The sequence below is a fragment of the Salmo salar genome, chromosome 20 (assembly GCF_965601325.2).
Source record: "Salmo salar chromosome 20, fSalSal1, whole genome shotgun sequence".
Taxonomy (NCBI): Eukaryota; Metazoa; Chordata; class Actinopteri; order Salmoniformes; family Salmonidae; genus Salmo; species Salmo salar.
Window position 1 is genome coordinate 20,944,814 of NC_138310.1, and position 16,673 is coordinate 20,961,486.

Consider the following 16,673-nt stretch of genomic DNA (forward strand, 5'->3'; position numbering starts at 1 on the left):
TTGAACCCTGAGGGACCACTTTAAGTAACTGTAAGGGGTCAGACTTGACCCCGTCGACCATGACGGCCTGAGATCTATCTATAAGATAGTCATAAAACCTAAAATATATATCAAGCAATTATTTTTATATTCCACAATTATCAGATTAACTGTTTTGTACAGATTATCAGAATCAAGTTAGAAATGCTGGTAAATACTCAAATACATTTAGTAAAAAAGAAATCTCACAAAATTAGTGCACTGGGACTTTACCAGTCCTGTATTAGCGGACTGATTTGGACTAATATAGACATCTTCAGCACGGGCATTTTTTTTTTCTTCTGCACCCCCACTTCAGTCAAATCGCAGCACCCCCAAACCCAAACTACTTCCGGCGGGTATGGGTACATCATAGCAGAGGAGTTCCAGAGAAAGACCAGCTCAGCCCATCTACTGTGTGTCCCTATTCCCCCTGTCCTCTGTTCCACATCACCTACCCTGTCCCTGTTACGGTTTGTTGTGGCAGAAGACTGGCCACAAAGTGTCAAATGGAAGGAGTGATGGAGGAGGGAGGTGCAGACATGGGAAAGATGCTAGAAAAGCATTGATACATTTCTGAAAAAGTGCCTGATAAAACCCAAAGCTGACACCACAGTGCCCCCTAGCGGTGCAGCAAACACTTGCATCACTCCCACCACTGATCTGTTCACACCACAGGAGGTTGGTGGCACCTTAATTGGGGAGGATGTGCTTGTGGTAATGGCTGGAGTGAAATAGGTTTGAGACATTATGAGCCGTCCTCCCCTCAGCAGCCTCCACTGGTTCACCCATATACTGTACCTTTAGAAAAAAAAAGAGTATTACCCCTTTTCTATTCATATGCATATTGCTCTGTGGGGAAGTAGCTGATGACTAATAACAGGACACAAGACAGTCACGAGGAGGTAACGATCAATTTGATGCTACACATTGTACTGTACCTAAAATAAATCCACAAGAGGGTGACATACATAGCATGACTAGGTATTTCTTAAAACCAAGTAGCATTTTCCCACACTTCTCAAAAAAAATATATAGTGATTCCATTAAGTAGGCAACCAGCTGACTGACTAAGGGTGCATTCGTAAATTCACTCTGGCCATCTAATCGGATTTCAGAGCACTCTCGTCTGAGTGTGCCAGAGCGCAGAATAACTGATGAATTTACAAATGTGCAACACCTGTTGAATATGACCAGTGTCAATAAACATTGGCAAAAAAACATAACAGTTACAGTCACTAGGGCCTCCCGAGTTGCGCAGCGGTCTAAGGCACTGCATCGCAGTGCTAGAGGCGTCACTACAGATCCGTGTTCGATCCCAGGCTGTGTCGCAGCCAGCCGCGACCGGGAGACCCATGAGGCAGTGCACATTTGGCCCAGTGTCGTCCGGGTTAGGGGATGGTTTGGCCTGCTGGGATGTTCTTGTCTCATGGTGCTCTAGTGACTCCTTATGGTGGCCGGGCGCATGCACGCTGACTTCAGTCACCAGCTGTATGGTGCTTACGGGTAGAGCGAGCAGTGTGTCAAGAAGCAGTGCAGCTTGGCGTGGTCGTGTTTTGGAGGACGCATGGCTCTCGACCTTTGCCTCTCCCGAGTCTGTACGGGAGTTGCAGCGATGGAACAAGACTAACTACCAATTGGGGAGTAAAATAACTGTTAGAGTCACTAACTCCAGATAACATGTAAACAGCCTAACCATCTATGCCAGGGTGAGTAAAATGGTCAGAGTGATGTGTTCTCTCATTTGTGTCTGGAAGTAGCTAGTGAGCTAGGCAACTTTAGCCAGTTAGCTTGACTGCCTTTGCGAATCAACCCTTCTCCACAGCCAGAGCGTCCAGTGTGCATTCTAAATGCTCCCAGAGAAAAGCGCTTTGAATGTCTGAACAGACAATCTGAAAAAGCTCTGAATTTACAAAACAACCCAGAGCACACTGACACACTGGAGGCAATTTACGTACACACCCTAAATAATCGACTTGAAAGTAGCCAACACAGTCAAGAACATGCTTTTGGAGATATACATTGACTATGGAAGAAGAATATGTAAGTGAAATATTGTGGAAGGTAGATTGTTATAACCCCCTTTTTAACCCCCTAGAGCACGATGGGACAAGGACATCCCGGCCAGCCAAACCCTCCCCTAACCCAGCCAATTATGCACGACGCAGTGCCTTAGACCGAAGCGCCACACAGGATGACCTAGATTAATTTTACGTTTAGAAGTGTTAGTGTTTTTACTAAATTAGCTCTGAGAGCTTTGGCTGTCTGAGCTTTTGGGTTCGCACTAAAGGCTACTTGGCTTAGACCTTGGCTATAGCCTAGGGATACGTCCCAATAATATCTCCTTTCTACTGAAGTGTACACTCATTCTCTACTTTCCACAAATATAAAGATTGGATTGGTGGAGGCATGAGCTAGAGAGGGAGGATGCACATTGCGTACCAAATAGCACCTTATTCCCCATGTGGTGCACTTCTTTTGACTAAAGCCCTGGGGAGCTAACTTAAGGACACTTCTTTCAAGGTTAAATTGGTACATAGAAAAAGGTTAAGTGAATGTGTTTCTATGGATACAACTCAGCAATCACTAATGGCTCAGGGCTTTGATGTGTGATTACATGTTTCACAATGACAATTAGCAGGAGGACTGAAATCCTCACTTTTATCCTTCTGCTGGTCAATGCAACGCACCTGTAGTACTGAGATGCAGCCATATTACTATACATGTGAATGGATCAGTGTCCGAAGCACCCTAACACAGGCGTGAGGCATAAAATGAACAGACCAGAAGCAGTGATTGTGGTTCCTTTGCTTTCGCATTGTTTACTAAATGGGACTTCTTTCGCCATAAAAAATAAATTCAGTACAGGGAACGTCCAACGCGGAAACACCAGCGTAACAAAACAAATAAACATAAACTAAGCCGTTGACCAAAAGTCCGTGGCCAAAAAGCGAAAGCAAAACAACAAACGGTTACTCCTGTCTTAGACTATCATCTACAGTCGTGGCCAAAAGTTTTGAGAATGACACAAATATGAATTTTCACAAAGTCTGCTGTCTCAGTTTGTATGATGGCAATTTGCATATACTCCAGAATGTTATGAAGTGTGATCAGATGAATTGCAATTAATTGCAAAGTCCCTCTTTGCCATGCAAATGAACTGAATCCCCCCAAAAACATTTCCACTGCATTTCAGCCCTGCCACAAAAGGACTAGCTGGCATCATGTCAGTGATTCTCTCATTAACACAGGTGTGAGTGTTGATGAGGACAAGGCTGGAGATCACTCTGTCATGCTGATTGAGTTTGAATAACAGACTGGAAGCTTCAAAAGGAGGGTGGTGCTTGGAATCATTGTTCTTCCTGTGTCAACCACAGTTACCAGCAAGGAAACATATACCGTCATTGCTTTGCACAAAAAGGGCTTCACAGGCAAGGATATTGCTGCCAGTAAGATTGCACCTGAATCAACCATTTATCGGATCATCAAGAACTTCAAGGAGAGCGGTTCAATTGATGTGAAGAAGGCTTCGGGGCGCCCAAGAAAGTCCATCAAGTGCCAGGACCATCTCCTAAAGTTGATTCAGCTGCGGGATCGGGGCACCACCAGTACAGCGCTTGCTCAGGAATGGCAGCAGGCAGGTGTGAGTGCATCTGCACGCACAGTGAGGCGAAGACTTTTGGAGGATGGCCTGGTGTCAAGAAGGGCAGCAAAGAAGCCACTTCTCTCCAGGAAAAACATCAGGGACAGACTGATATTCTGCAAAAGGTACAGGGATTGGACTGCTGAGGACTGGGGTAAAGTCATTTTCTCTGAGGAATCCCCTTTCAGATTGTTTGGGGCATCCGGAAAAAAGCTTGTCCGGAGAAGACAAGGTGAGCGCTACCATCAGTCCTGTGTCATGCCAACAGTAAAGCATCCTGAGACCATTCATGTGTGGGGTTGCTTCTCAGCCAAGGGAGTGGGCTCACTTACAATTTTGCCTAAGAACACAGCCATGAATAAAGAATGGTACCAACACATCCTCAGAGAGCAACTTCTCCCAACCATCCAGGAACAGTTTGGTGACGAACAATGCCTTTTCCAGCATGATGGAGCACCTTGCCATAAGGCAAAAGTGATAACTAAGTGGCTCGGGGAACAAAACATCGATATTTTGGGTCCATGGCCAGGAAACTCCCCAGAACTTAATCCCATTGAGAACTTGTGGTCAATCCTCAAGAGGCGGATGGACAAACAAAAATCCACAAATTCTGACAAACTCCAAGCATTGATTATGCAAGAATGGGCTGCCATCAGTCAGGATGTGGCCCAGAAGTTAATTGACAGCATGCCAGAGGTCTTGAAAAAGAAGGGTCAACACTGCATATATTGACTCTTTGCATCAACTTCATGTAATTGTCAATAAAAGCCTTTGACACTTATGAAATGCTTGTAATTATACTTCAGTATTCCATAGTAATATCTGACAAAAATATCTAAAGACACTGAAGCAGCAAACTTTGTGAAAATTAATATTTGTGTCATTCTCAAAACTTTTGGCCACGACTGTACACATAACAGTTAAAGGAGGAACGCTTCTCTCTACCTAAAGCCTGCCTAGGTTAACAGAGAGACAAGGTGCCCAGTCACAGAAGTTCTCTGAGGTAGGAAAAACCGACATCCTTACAGGTTCCCGTCTCTACTCCCAATCCTCCCCTAGCTCCTCTCCTGGCACACCTATATAGAGGAAGACAAAGCAATTAGTGGGCCGAGCTGTGTACTAATTGGCTTTACACCGAGTACCTATCCCTATGACGACGCTATCGTGTCGTCTTCCTCCGGCTGGTCACTGAACTCACATGCCTTCCCTCCCAAGATCAACCCAGAGGGGCGTGCGCCAGACGAGACCTCCGGGTCTTGACGGGATAGCGCGTTTGCATTGCCGTGTGCTCTCCCCGATTGGTGAACCACCTGGAAATTAAAAGGTTGAAGTGACAGGAACCATCTTGTTATTCGGCTGTTCGTGTCTCGCTTACCTGCCACCCACTGGAGGAGCGCATGATCCATGACCAGCCGGAATCATCTTCCCAGGAGATAGGAATTCCAGGGCCCACTTAGTTGCCAGTCCCTCTCTCTATCTCTATCGTACTTCCGCTCCCTGTTGGACAACTTGCGGCTTATGTATAGGACGGGAATTTCCTCCACCACGTCCCCTTGGGACAGAACATCACCCAAGCCGGTGCTGGAGGCGTCGGTGTGATAAGTGTCTTTGAGGTGGAGGACTTGGCTTCCCATGTCCATGCCACCCTCACCAGGTTCCTCTTCTTTGTCATGTTGGTCAGTGGGGTGGCGATGGTGGCGTAGCTTGGGATGAACCGCCTGTAGTACCCCATTAGGCCAAAGAACGAGCGGCCCCCTTCTTGTCCCTGCGCTGCGGCCACTCCTGGATGGCCTGGTTCTTCTCCACCAGAGATTTGATCAGACAGCTGCCGATGGTGTAGCTGAGATATTCAGCCTTGTTCAGTCCCAGGTGGCACTTTGGGTTGGCTGTCAGGCCGTCCGACCTCCAGGCTTGCCAGCACAGAGTGCAGCTGGTGGAGGTGGTCCTCCCAGTCGTCACTGTGTATTACCAAGTAATCAATATAGGTGGCGGCGAAGGCCTGGTGAGGACGTAACAGCATGCCCAAAAGCCTCTGGAAGGTGGCAGCCGCTCCGGGCAAGCCGAAGGGGAGGCAAACGTTTTGTGTCGGTCTTCGGGGGCCAGAGGAAGCTGCCGGTACCCCTTTGTGAGGTCAAGGGTCGATATATAGCAGGATCTGCCAAGCCGCTCGATCAGCTCATCGATCCTTGGCATGGGGTAGGCGTTGAACCTAGAGATGGAGTTGAGGGCTCTGAAATCGTTGCAGAAGCAAATAGACCCATCAGGTTTCGATAGGGCTGGACCATTTGATGACCCCCATCTTCAACATCTCCCTCCCCTCTTTCCATCTCCCGGCGTACCTCTGGTACCCTGTAGGGTTGGAGATGGACCTTCTTCCCTGGCTCAGTGGCTATGCGATGGCAGAGCAAGGAGGTCTGCCCCAGAATGGGGGAGAAGGCCCGTTGGTTCTGGTGGACAACCTTTAACGTCTCGCGTCTGCTGAGCCGTAAGAGTGGTGCCAAAAGGCACCTTTTCTGGCAGACGTTCCTCTCTGTCTGCCTTAAGTCCCATCACCTGTGCCTCTCATTCCACATAGGCTTTCAACAGGTTGATGTGGTATATCTGCTGAGGGCGCTGTCATCCAGGCTGACTCACCCTGTAGTGGACGGGGGAGACTTGCTCTGTCACCTCATATGGGCCCTGCCACTGAGCCTGGAGCCTGTGTTCCAGCGTGGGAATGAGGAAGAGTACCTTATCTCCTGGGCAGAACTGTCTCGGCTGGGCCGTTCTTTTGTACGAGCTTGGTTATGTGTTCCCTCACCACCGGTCATATCACTGCCATTCGGTCCTTCATGAAGGTGACATGTTCGATGAGGGAACAGTACTGGCAGGGCTGGTTCTCCCAGGCAATCCTTAGCCAAATCAAGGATGCTGCGACAGGGCCGCCCATACAGCAGCCCGAAAGATGAGAAGCCTTTGGACGCCTGGGGGACTTCCCGGAGCACAAACATGAGGTGGGGCAACAACATTTCCCAATTCTTCCCGTCCCAGTCCACCACCTAGCGTAGCATGCTTTTGATGGTTTTCTTCAGCTGTTTACACAGCCCGTCCGTCTGGGGGTGGTACACACTGGTCCTTATTTGTTTGACCTGGTATAAGTGACAGATCCTTCATCAGTCTGGACATGAACGGTGTGCCCTGTTCGGTCAGGATGGTGGCCGGGAGGCCCACTCGGGAGAACATGAGATACTGTTCCTTTGCTATGGCTTTCGTTGCCATCGACATTTTAAAAAAAGTACCTTTATTTAACTAGGCAAGTCAGTTATTAGCTTCTTTGGGACATGGGGGCACTATTGAGTAGCTTGGATGAACAAGGTGCCCAGAGTAAACTGCCTGCTACTCATGTCCAGAAGCTAGGATATGCATATTATTAGTAGATTTGGATAGAAAACACTCTGAAGTTTCTAAAACTGTTTGAATGATGTCTGAGTATAACATAACTCATATGGCAGGCAAAAATCCAACCAGAAAGTGTGGAAATCTGAGCTTTGTAGTTTTTCCAAGTGATTGCCTCTCAAATATGGAGTGTCTGTGGGGTCATTTTGCACTTCCTAAGGCTTCCACTAGATGTCAACCGTCTTTAGAACGTTTGAGAGAATAAGAGCTGTTTCAATAAGTGGACTAGGCTGTGGCCAATGAGTTGGTTACTGCGCGGTCCCGCGGGCGCACCGTTCCTTCTTTTTCCTCTGTAATGAATACGCTATTGTCCGGTTGGAATTTTATAGAAGATTTATGATAAAAAGACCCTAAAGATTGATGCTATACATCATTTGACATGTTTCTACAAACGTAAATCTAACTTTTTAAAAACTTTTCGTCGTGACATTTCGGCGCGCTTCCTATATTTGGAGTAGTGGACTGAACGCGCGAACAAAAAGGAGGTATTTGGACATAAATTATGGACTTTATCGAACAAAACAAACATTTATTGTGGACCTGGGATACCTGGGAGTGCATTCTGATGAAGATCAAAGGTAAGTGAATATTTATAATCCTATTTCTGATTTTAGTTGACTCCAAAATGGCGGGTATCTGTATTGCTGGTTGTTGTTGTCTGAGCTCTGTACTCAGGTTATTGCAAAGCGTGCTTTCGCCGTAAAACTTTTTTGAAATCTGACACAGCGGTTGCATTAAGGAGAAGTTTATCTTTAATTCTTTGAATAACAGTTTTTTATTTTATCAACGTTTATGATGAGTATTTCTGTAAATTGATGTGCTCATTCACCGGAAGTTTTTGGAGGCAAAACATTTCTAAACATTACACGCCAATGTAAAATGGGGTTTTTGGATATAAATATGAACTTTATCGAGCAAAACATACATGTATTGTGTAACATGAAGTCCTATGAGTGCCATCTGATGAAGATCAAAGGTTGGTGCTTAATTTTAGCTGTATTTCTGTTTTTTGTGACGCCTCTCCTTGCTTGGAAAATGGCTGTGTGGTTTTTCCTTCTTTAGGCGTGTAAAATTGTTGTATGTTTGAGAAATTAGAATTATGAGATTTTTGTTGTATTGAATTTGGTGCCCTGCTATTTCACTGGTTGTTGGCGAGTGTGTCCCGCAGGTGGGACGCTAGCGTCCCACAGATCCCAGAGAAGTTAAGAACAAATTCTTATTTTCAATGACGGCCTACATCAAGGGAATAGCCTCTGGGAACTTTGTTGCCTAGTCCACCACCACCACCAAGATATACTCATGTCCGCGCGTCAAACGCAGAAGGGGTCCCACCAGGTCCATGGCTATGTGCACAAACAGGGTCTCTATAATTGGGAGAGGGATAAGAGGGTTACGGTATGTTCGCTTGGGAGCAGTGCGTTGGCAAGTGCCACAAGATTTGCAATACTTAGCGACATCTTGGGTAATCCTCGGCCAATAGAAACGCCCCAACAACCGTTTGGTGGTCTTCTCCCTGGTGAGGTGCCCCCCTAGTACATGTGTAACACTACATCTCTGTATGAACGGGGCACCATTAACAGATCCTGTTCCACATCTCTACGTTTGACCAGCCAGTACAAGAGACCCCACTTGATGGCGTAATAAGGAGTGGTTACCTCACCTTCCGAGCCGATACTCCTCCCACCAACCCTCTCACCTTCCGCATCGCCTGGCTGGGTTGGGAGGTTCCAAATTGGCCCATTAGCTCTTCCAACAGGGTGAAGTTGTGCGTGTTGGGGCCAAACCCCTTCCTGGTGCTCTCCCTCGATGACTCCTGAAACACCTGGCATAACTGCTCCCTCTGGAGCTTGTCAACTTGACTCAGGACAGGGGTCTGGTTAGATCCGGCTCCCACGAGTTGCTCTCGTACCCCCTCCAGGTGTCTTCTTCCGTGGTCTCCTGGAACAAGTACCTCAGACGATCATCGGGGGATTCTCCTTCCCCCCGGTCTGACGAGGAATCCCTGTTGCCCTGCCACGCCTCCTTAGCTTCATCTTGTTCCTTCTCCTGCGGTGTGCACGTCGAGGGCGTCTCCGGGTGGGCTCTGAGTGCGCCAGTGCTTGGTGATTAGAGTTGTCCTGTCTCTGTGCTCTATCAGGGCCATTCCCTCGCCCCGCCTTCCTCCGCAGAAGCTCGAACAGGTGGCAGTTCCTCCCCAGTAGCACCGGTACCTTAAATTGGGGATCAACCCCGACGATCAGGGTGGTCTTCCCGGCAGGGGTATGAAGCTGACTCGGGCTGTGTGGTGGCGTTTGGTGTCCCCTTAAATGCAGGCTACAGCGGTTTCCGCCTCGAAACGGGGCACGTTGGCCAGGACCTCCTCCCGTACCAGAGATACCATGCTTCCCGAATCCAGGAAGACCTCCCAGTCCATCCCTCTTACACTCACTGGCACACTCCAAGCTGGGGCCAGCTCCACATGCCAATATACCTGTGGCGCGGGAAATTCCACCTGGTCACGGGAGGTGGCTGATGATTCAGTGGACATAGGGACGTCTAAACTGGGGCAGTGTCTAGCCATATGTGTTGCACTTGAAACACTGTATAGGGTCCTGAGGCGTGGCCTTCTAAAACTCTTGACTATGGGGCTAGGTACTGGCCTGGCCTCGCCGACCCTCATGCTAGCCATGGGGCGAACCACTAGAGTGGTCTTCTCACTCCTGCTAACGGCAGCAAGGCTTTTAGTAGACAAGTATAACTCAATGCACTGGACTAGGTGGTCAACTAGCTGGATTTGCCTGACCGACTATCCTCTGCATGGTGACGGGTAATGCCCTCAAACACTTGTCTATGACCAGGGTTTCTAACATTTCGGCCATGGTTTGTGGGGCATAGCCACCGACTTACCAGACGGATAAATTAGTAGAGCTGACCCCTCGGTGACGCCTCTTCGGTGTACTTCCAGTCATGAAACCTCTGGGCCCAGTCTCTGGGGTTCAGCTGATAACGGGACTGAATCTCCACCTTCAGACGTGCATAATCCGCTGCAGCCCCTTCCTAAATGTTGTAGTACGCCGCCTGGGGTTTGCCTGTGAGCAGGGGAGCCAGGGGGCCTGCCCATTTGTCCTGAGGCCATCTCGCTCTCTGTGAAGGTCAGAAGGTAGGCCTCCACATCGTTGTCCTCCGTCAGACGTGGAATCAGTGCGTTGACGATGGGCATCCTACGGTCCCTGGGAGATGGGCGGTCTGCTATTACGGACCGGAGGAGGTCTAAGGTCTCCTGTTGGGCGATGACGCAGGCCATTAGCTGACATAGCAATTCTTCGCTCATGCCTATCAGCGGGCAAAGTGGGCTTCAGGGAAATATATATATATATTATAAATCACAGCCACCGGAAAGGTTGTGGTGTTGCCCGCATTCTCCACCAGTTGTGAATGGATCAGTTTGCCCAAAACACCCTAACACAGGTGGGAGGCATAAAATGAGCAGACCAGAGGCAGTGGTTGTGGTTCCTTTTCTTCTGTATAGTTTACTAAATGGGACTTCTTTCGCCATTAAAAATAAATTCAGTACAGGGAATGTCCAATGCTGAAACACCAGCGTAACAAAACAAATAAACATAAACTAAGCCGTTGACCAAAAGGCCATGGCCAAAAAGGGAAAACAAAACAACAAACGGCTACTCATGTCTTAGACTATCGTCTACACATAACAGTTACAGGAGGAACACTTCTCTCTACCTAAAGGCTGCCTAGGTTAACAGAGAGACAAGGTGCCCAGTCACAGAAGCTTTCTCTGAGGTAGGACAAACCAACATCCTTACAGGTCCCCATCTCTACTCCCAATCCTGCCCTAGCTCCTCTCCTGGTGCACCTATATAGACAAATACACAAAGCAATTAGTGGCCCCAGCTGCGTACTAATTGGCTTTCCACTGAGTACCTATCCCCTGAGGAGGGTGCTATCGTGTCATCTTCCTCCGGCTGGTCACTGAACTCTCACATACATTACTTGATCATGATAAGATTGCTTTTTTCCAGAAGGGTATTTTCTATATCTATAAACAACTAGGAAATTACAGACATCATAAAAGGTAAGCATGAGAAAGACATCTAGGGGGGCAGGGAAAATGTATGAATTCACAAAACATTATTCAAATGAACATTCCCCAAATAATTGATAGCTGTTGAAGATGTCAAAGACATTGTTAGATTAGATCAGCCAACAGGCACCCAGGGGGATTCCCAAGTGGGACACTGTATGCCAAAGTGAAAACCCTTTCACAATGCTTGTATACTCTGCAACAGGCTTTAGTCAAAGCTAAACAAATGATTTCACAGAATGGGTAGAGCTCAAGTCCAAGGGGAAGAACTTCTGGATGAAGCTGACTCCAGTACTGTGCTTCTGGAGAAAGCTGACTCCAGTACTGTGCTTCCAAAAGAAAGCTAACTCCAGTGCTTTGCTTTTGGAGCACACTGACTCCAGGGTTCTGCCTGGTTCAACCCTGAACTCATCTTCAGCAAGTAGGAGTGAGTCACCCATAGCATAACCCAGTTCATCTGCTGTTCCTAGAGGACATCATTCATCTGGTTCTGCAGAAGAGAAAACACTTGAGACCAGAGCAGATTATACTCATAGTCAGAACTCTCCTCTGCTTAGTAAGAGTGAGGCTATACTGCAAGAGGTCAGTCAATTCAATTGGAGTTGGTGCTTTCCGCAAATGCCAGAGTGGGAACTCCCAACCTTTACTGGTTCTCTGTGATCCAAACCTGGAGCCCTGCACCAAAGAGATCTTATCTCAGATTGTGACCGTGTATAGGTCAGAAATGTCATACTTGGAATCCACATCCAGTGTTGTAGAAAGTTCCTCTTACAACTCCCTTGAAATCTGTGACTTTTTCGATGGTATCATGTCTTACCTAGAAGACATGCCCGTGTCCAGTTCCTCATAGGATTGTTAACCCCGCCTAAGTCATTGAGAAGCTCTCAAGTGAAAAGTTCCAGATGAAGGCAAGCAACTAAGTCAGAAAAATACTGATCAAATCCATCAATAGCGTCCCCAGAAAAGTTGGTTCAAGCCAGACAGATTCTCAGATATTGCCAACTAACATTCACCATTTCCTCGAAGCATACAGTTTCAGCTGCTTCTACAATGTTATGGCAGGCAGGCAGGCAGGCTCAATGCTTAAACAGTGATGAGAAAACCTCAGAGGCCACTGAGGCTGCAGCTGTAAATTCCCATTCTGGTGTGGAAATATCTGAGAAGAAAATCTGGTCAACTGCATAGGACTATTTACCACAATGTGAAGGCAAAGATGAGGGATTATTTGTCATTGCAAAGACAAGCCAAAGCCGCAAAGGCTCAAGCCAATAAGACCCTCAGCCATATTCTGGTTTCCATTCAGAAAGAACTGTCAAAAACGGTGACTGCAGGGGAGCTTTCACAAATAAAGAAAATGGTTGTAACTATGCTGGAGGACGTTAAGAAGATAAGCAGTGAATGTGGTGAGAAACTGGTCTATCAAGAGTCACGGTGGTCTTCCTCCTCGTCATCCTCATCTACCAAATTATGAAAGTCAGAGTGGGAATTTTCACTCCCTGGCACTCTCTCCCATCCCTTCTGAGTTACCCGACAGTACTGCTCAGCCCATTGTAAGATGCTCAGTCATTGAAATTAGAGAATATACTGTACTAATCCAAAAACATTGGTGTGTGATGCCAGAACAAGCATGTCTGCGATAGTGGATACCATCACAAAGAAGGTATATCCAGAGGAATAAGGGCAGGTTACATTTCACCCGGATCTGACAGCTGAAATAGCTGGATATACTGGAGGAACTCATATCTCAGTGTAGGATTGGTGCTCTCTACTGTGATCTCTACCACCAAGTCAACCGCATCATTTCTAAGAGCAACTTGGCCCCTCTGGTACTGACAGTGCCGGCTGGAACGAGTGCATCTGATACGGTCCTTGCGAAGCTGAAGAGGAATGACAAGAAAGTGGGGAAGCTTACAACTTATGTGCTGGTTTAGCTGTTTGCAGAGGTGTCAATGAGTTTGGCTCAGGGAGCCAGGGTGTCTGCCAGGGTTTCTGAAGATAGAGTTTTATGCTCTTCTTCTTCATCAGTATTTAGTGACACAATCAGTGTCTTTACCAAGTTATGGTAAACCAGGTCATGGACTCTGTGGTTTCTGATGCACAAAGTAGAGGGTCCTCTCCAACCAAATCTCTAACCACGTTAACTGATGAAGGCAGTCTATTGAGTGGCAAGTCCTCCCCTTGGCTGTCTATCTCTAGCTCCATTATGGCATCAAGTGAGACCGCCAATGCAGCACGAACCTTTAAGGCCTACATGGATGGAGAGGAAGTGGAAACCTGCAGTTGTTCTTGTGTAGCTCAGAACATTGTCAGGGATGATATGTCAACCAGCCCAGACATGGTCAAAGATTTCCCACTTCCAACTCCATCTTCTGATAACAGACAGTGATGATGACTTCACCGGCCTCATCAGCATGTTAGTGGTGAGACATCTAACAAAAATCCAAACCCCAACAGAGGAGTACACAGTTGACATTGCACGCATGTCACGAGACCTAGTCCCAAAAGTCATGTCTGTCTTATGTGCATGGTCAGGCTGTTCTGAGACCCAAGCACATCCCAAGAACCTGAGGATTCATAAACTCTACAGGGCCGTCAACAAAAAACTGTTGGAGGAGTTTGGCTCTGAGAAAATCCCTCAACTGGCTGTGTCGACTCAGAACTCTACATTTAATAGGATTCTTATCTTTGAGTGAAGAGTTTCTCCACAGATGTAATGAGGCATCGATGGCAGCCTCAAGAACATCGTTCAAAGCCACCAGGCCTGAGGCTCTTCCTCTGGCTGAGGATGTGAAGGCTACTGTCTATAGGCCCTATAGGACAATAAGCTATAGATGCAGGAAGTGTCCTTTCCTACAAAGGCTGAGCAGAGTGACAATTAACTTAAAAGGTACTGCAGACTTGTTTAAATTAACTGTTGTGGGAGAATACAAAATATACAGTGCATTCGGAAAGTTTTCAGACCCCTTGACTTGTTCCACATTTTGTTACGTTACATCCTTATTCTAAAATGGATTAAAAAAGAATAATATTCAACAATCTACACACAATACCCCATAATGACAAAAGCAAAAACAGGTTTTTAAAAATGTATGCAAATGTATTAAAAATAAAAAACAGAAATACCTTGCTATGAGACTCGAAATTGAGCTCAGGTGCATCCTGTTTCCATTGATCATCCTTGAGATGTTTATACAACTTGATTGGAATGCACCTGTGGTAAATTCAATTGATTGGACATGATTTGGATAGGCACACAGCTGTCTATATAAGGTCCCTCAGTTGACAGTGCATGTCAGAGCAAAAATCAAGCTATGAGGTTGAAGGAATTGTCCGTAGAGGTCAGGATTGTGTCAAGGCACAGATCTGGAGATGGGTACCAAAACATTTCTGCAGCATTGAAGGTCCCCAAGAACACAGTGGCCTCCATCATTCTTAAATGGAAGAAGTTTGGAACCACCAACACTCTTCCTAGAGCTGGCCGCCTGGCCAAACTGAGCAATCGGTGGAGAAGGGCCTTGTTCAGGGAGGTGACCAAGAACCCAATGGTCACTCTGACAGAGCTCTAGAGTTCCTCTGTGGAGATGCGAGAACCTTCCAGAAGGACAACCATCTCTGCAGCACATCACCAATCAGGCATGTATGGTAGAGTGGCCAGACGGAAGCCACTATCAGTAAAAGGCACATGACCGCACGCTTGGTGTCCAAAAAGGCACCTAAAAACTCTCTCAAACATGAGAAATAAGATTCTCTTGTCTGATGAAACCAAGATTGAACTCTTTGCTTTGAATGCCAAGCGTCACTTCTGGAGGAAACCTGGCTCCATCCCTATGGTGAAGTATGGTGGTGGCAGCATCATGCTGTGGGTGTGTTTTTCAGCGGCATGGACTGGAAGACCAGTCAGGATCGAGGCAAAGATGAACGGAGCAAAGTATAGAGATCCTTGATGAAAACCTTCTCTGGACCTCAGACTGGGGTGAATGTTCACCTTCCAACAGGACAACGACCCTAAGCACACATCCAAGACAACACAGGTGTGGCTTCGGGACAAGTCTCTGAATGTCTTTGAGTGGCCAAGCCAGAGCCCGAACTTGAAACCGATCGAACATCTCTGGAGAGACCTGAAAATAGCTGTGCAGCAACGCTCCCCATTCAACCTGACAAAGCTTGAGAGGATCTGCAGAGAAGAATGGGAGCGTCATACCCAAGAAGACTCGCGACTGTAATCGATGCCAAAGGTGCTTCAACAAAGTACTGAGTAAAGGGTCTGAATACTTATGTAAATGTTATTTTTATACTTTTATGTAATAAATGAGCAAAAATGTCTAATCCTGTTTTTGCTTTGTCGTTATTGTGTGGGGGGGGACAACAATTTAATCAATTTTAGATTAAGGCTGTAACCAAAATGTGGAAAAGGTCAAGCAGTGTATATACTTTCCAAAGGCACTGTACAACCATCCATTATAGATCTTGTGCTGTTGGTAGATGGGTTTGTTGTTCAGCTGTGATATTTTTCTCTTTAAACACTTCGCCCTTCAAGAAGAGGAACAAGGATTCCCACTGCTCTGAATCAGAACTAGTACAGACCACTGCTGAAGATGGCATGTGTAAGTCCACACAGGACATTTTCAATTTGCAAAATAACCCAACAAAAGCTTTATCTATAGTCATCTTATGTAAAAGTATTTATAATTTCAAAACCTCATCAGTGTAAGCTATTTTGAGTTGAGACTGATAGGTGTTAGCGTACATTACAACATATCATTTCTAAATCAAAGTGCATGTCAACTCCCTCTTCTGTAGTGCCCAGCATAGTACCATATGCACTGCCAGAGGATCTCCCCTCCATTTTTCAACAGAAGTCTTGCCAACATCCACTCAAAAGACCTGTGCAAGCCCTTCAAATAGTTCTCAAATACCAAGTAACTCAAGACAATTTATTGGCCAACTTATTAAACATCATTCATTGCATTAAATTGATGGCTTTTCTGCCTTGTGCTCCCCCGTTAACAAATCAGATTTCAAAATAACTGGCTTTTTAATGTTCGCAGTGATCGCCACATTAACTATAGTGGTGTTTGTATAGCTAGCTCTTCTAAACAAGGTCTGATCCAGATGGAATCCTGACACTGGCGTGCCCTCTGAACTGAGTGGCTGTAGGCCTGCAGGGCTGAGGCTCAGCTCTCTCTGCCCTCCTGTCCCAATACATTTTCTCTCTTCTGAAATATCTGCCACTGTCAGCAGGCAGCCAGCAGGGGAAAACTGTTGAGAGCTTTGTCTCCCTCACTGCTAAAACACTGAATTCTTATCTATTGCAGCATATTCAACCTTTTGTTTTAACCTATTATACATGTAGTCCCCGTTAATAATTTCAAACAGTTATAACATGAAAGGTAATATAAAAAGTCAACCTATGACACACTAAAAGACATCAGCTGGTTGCCGCTATAGATAGCTAGGTTATGCCGGTTTTTTAATGGTATCACCGCCTGCCTTGGG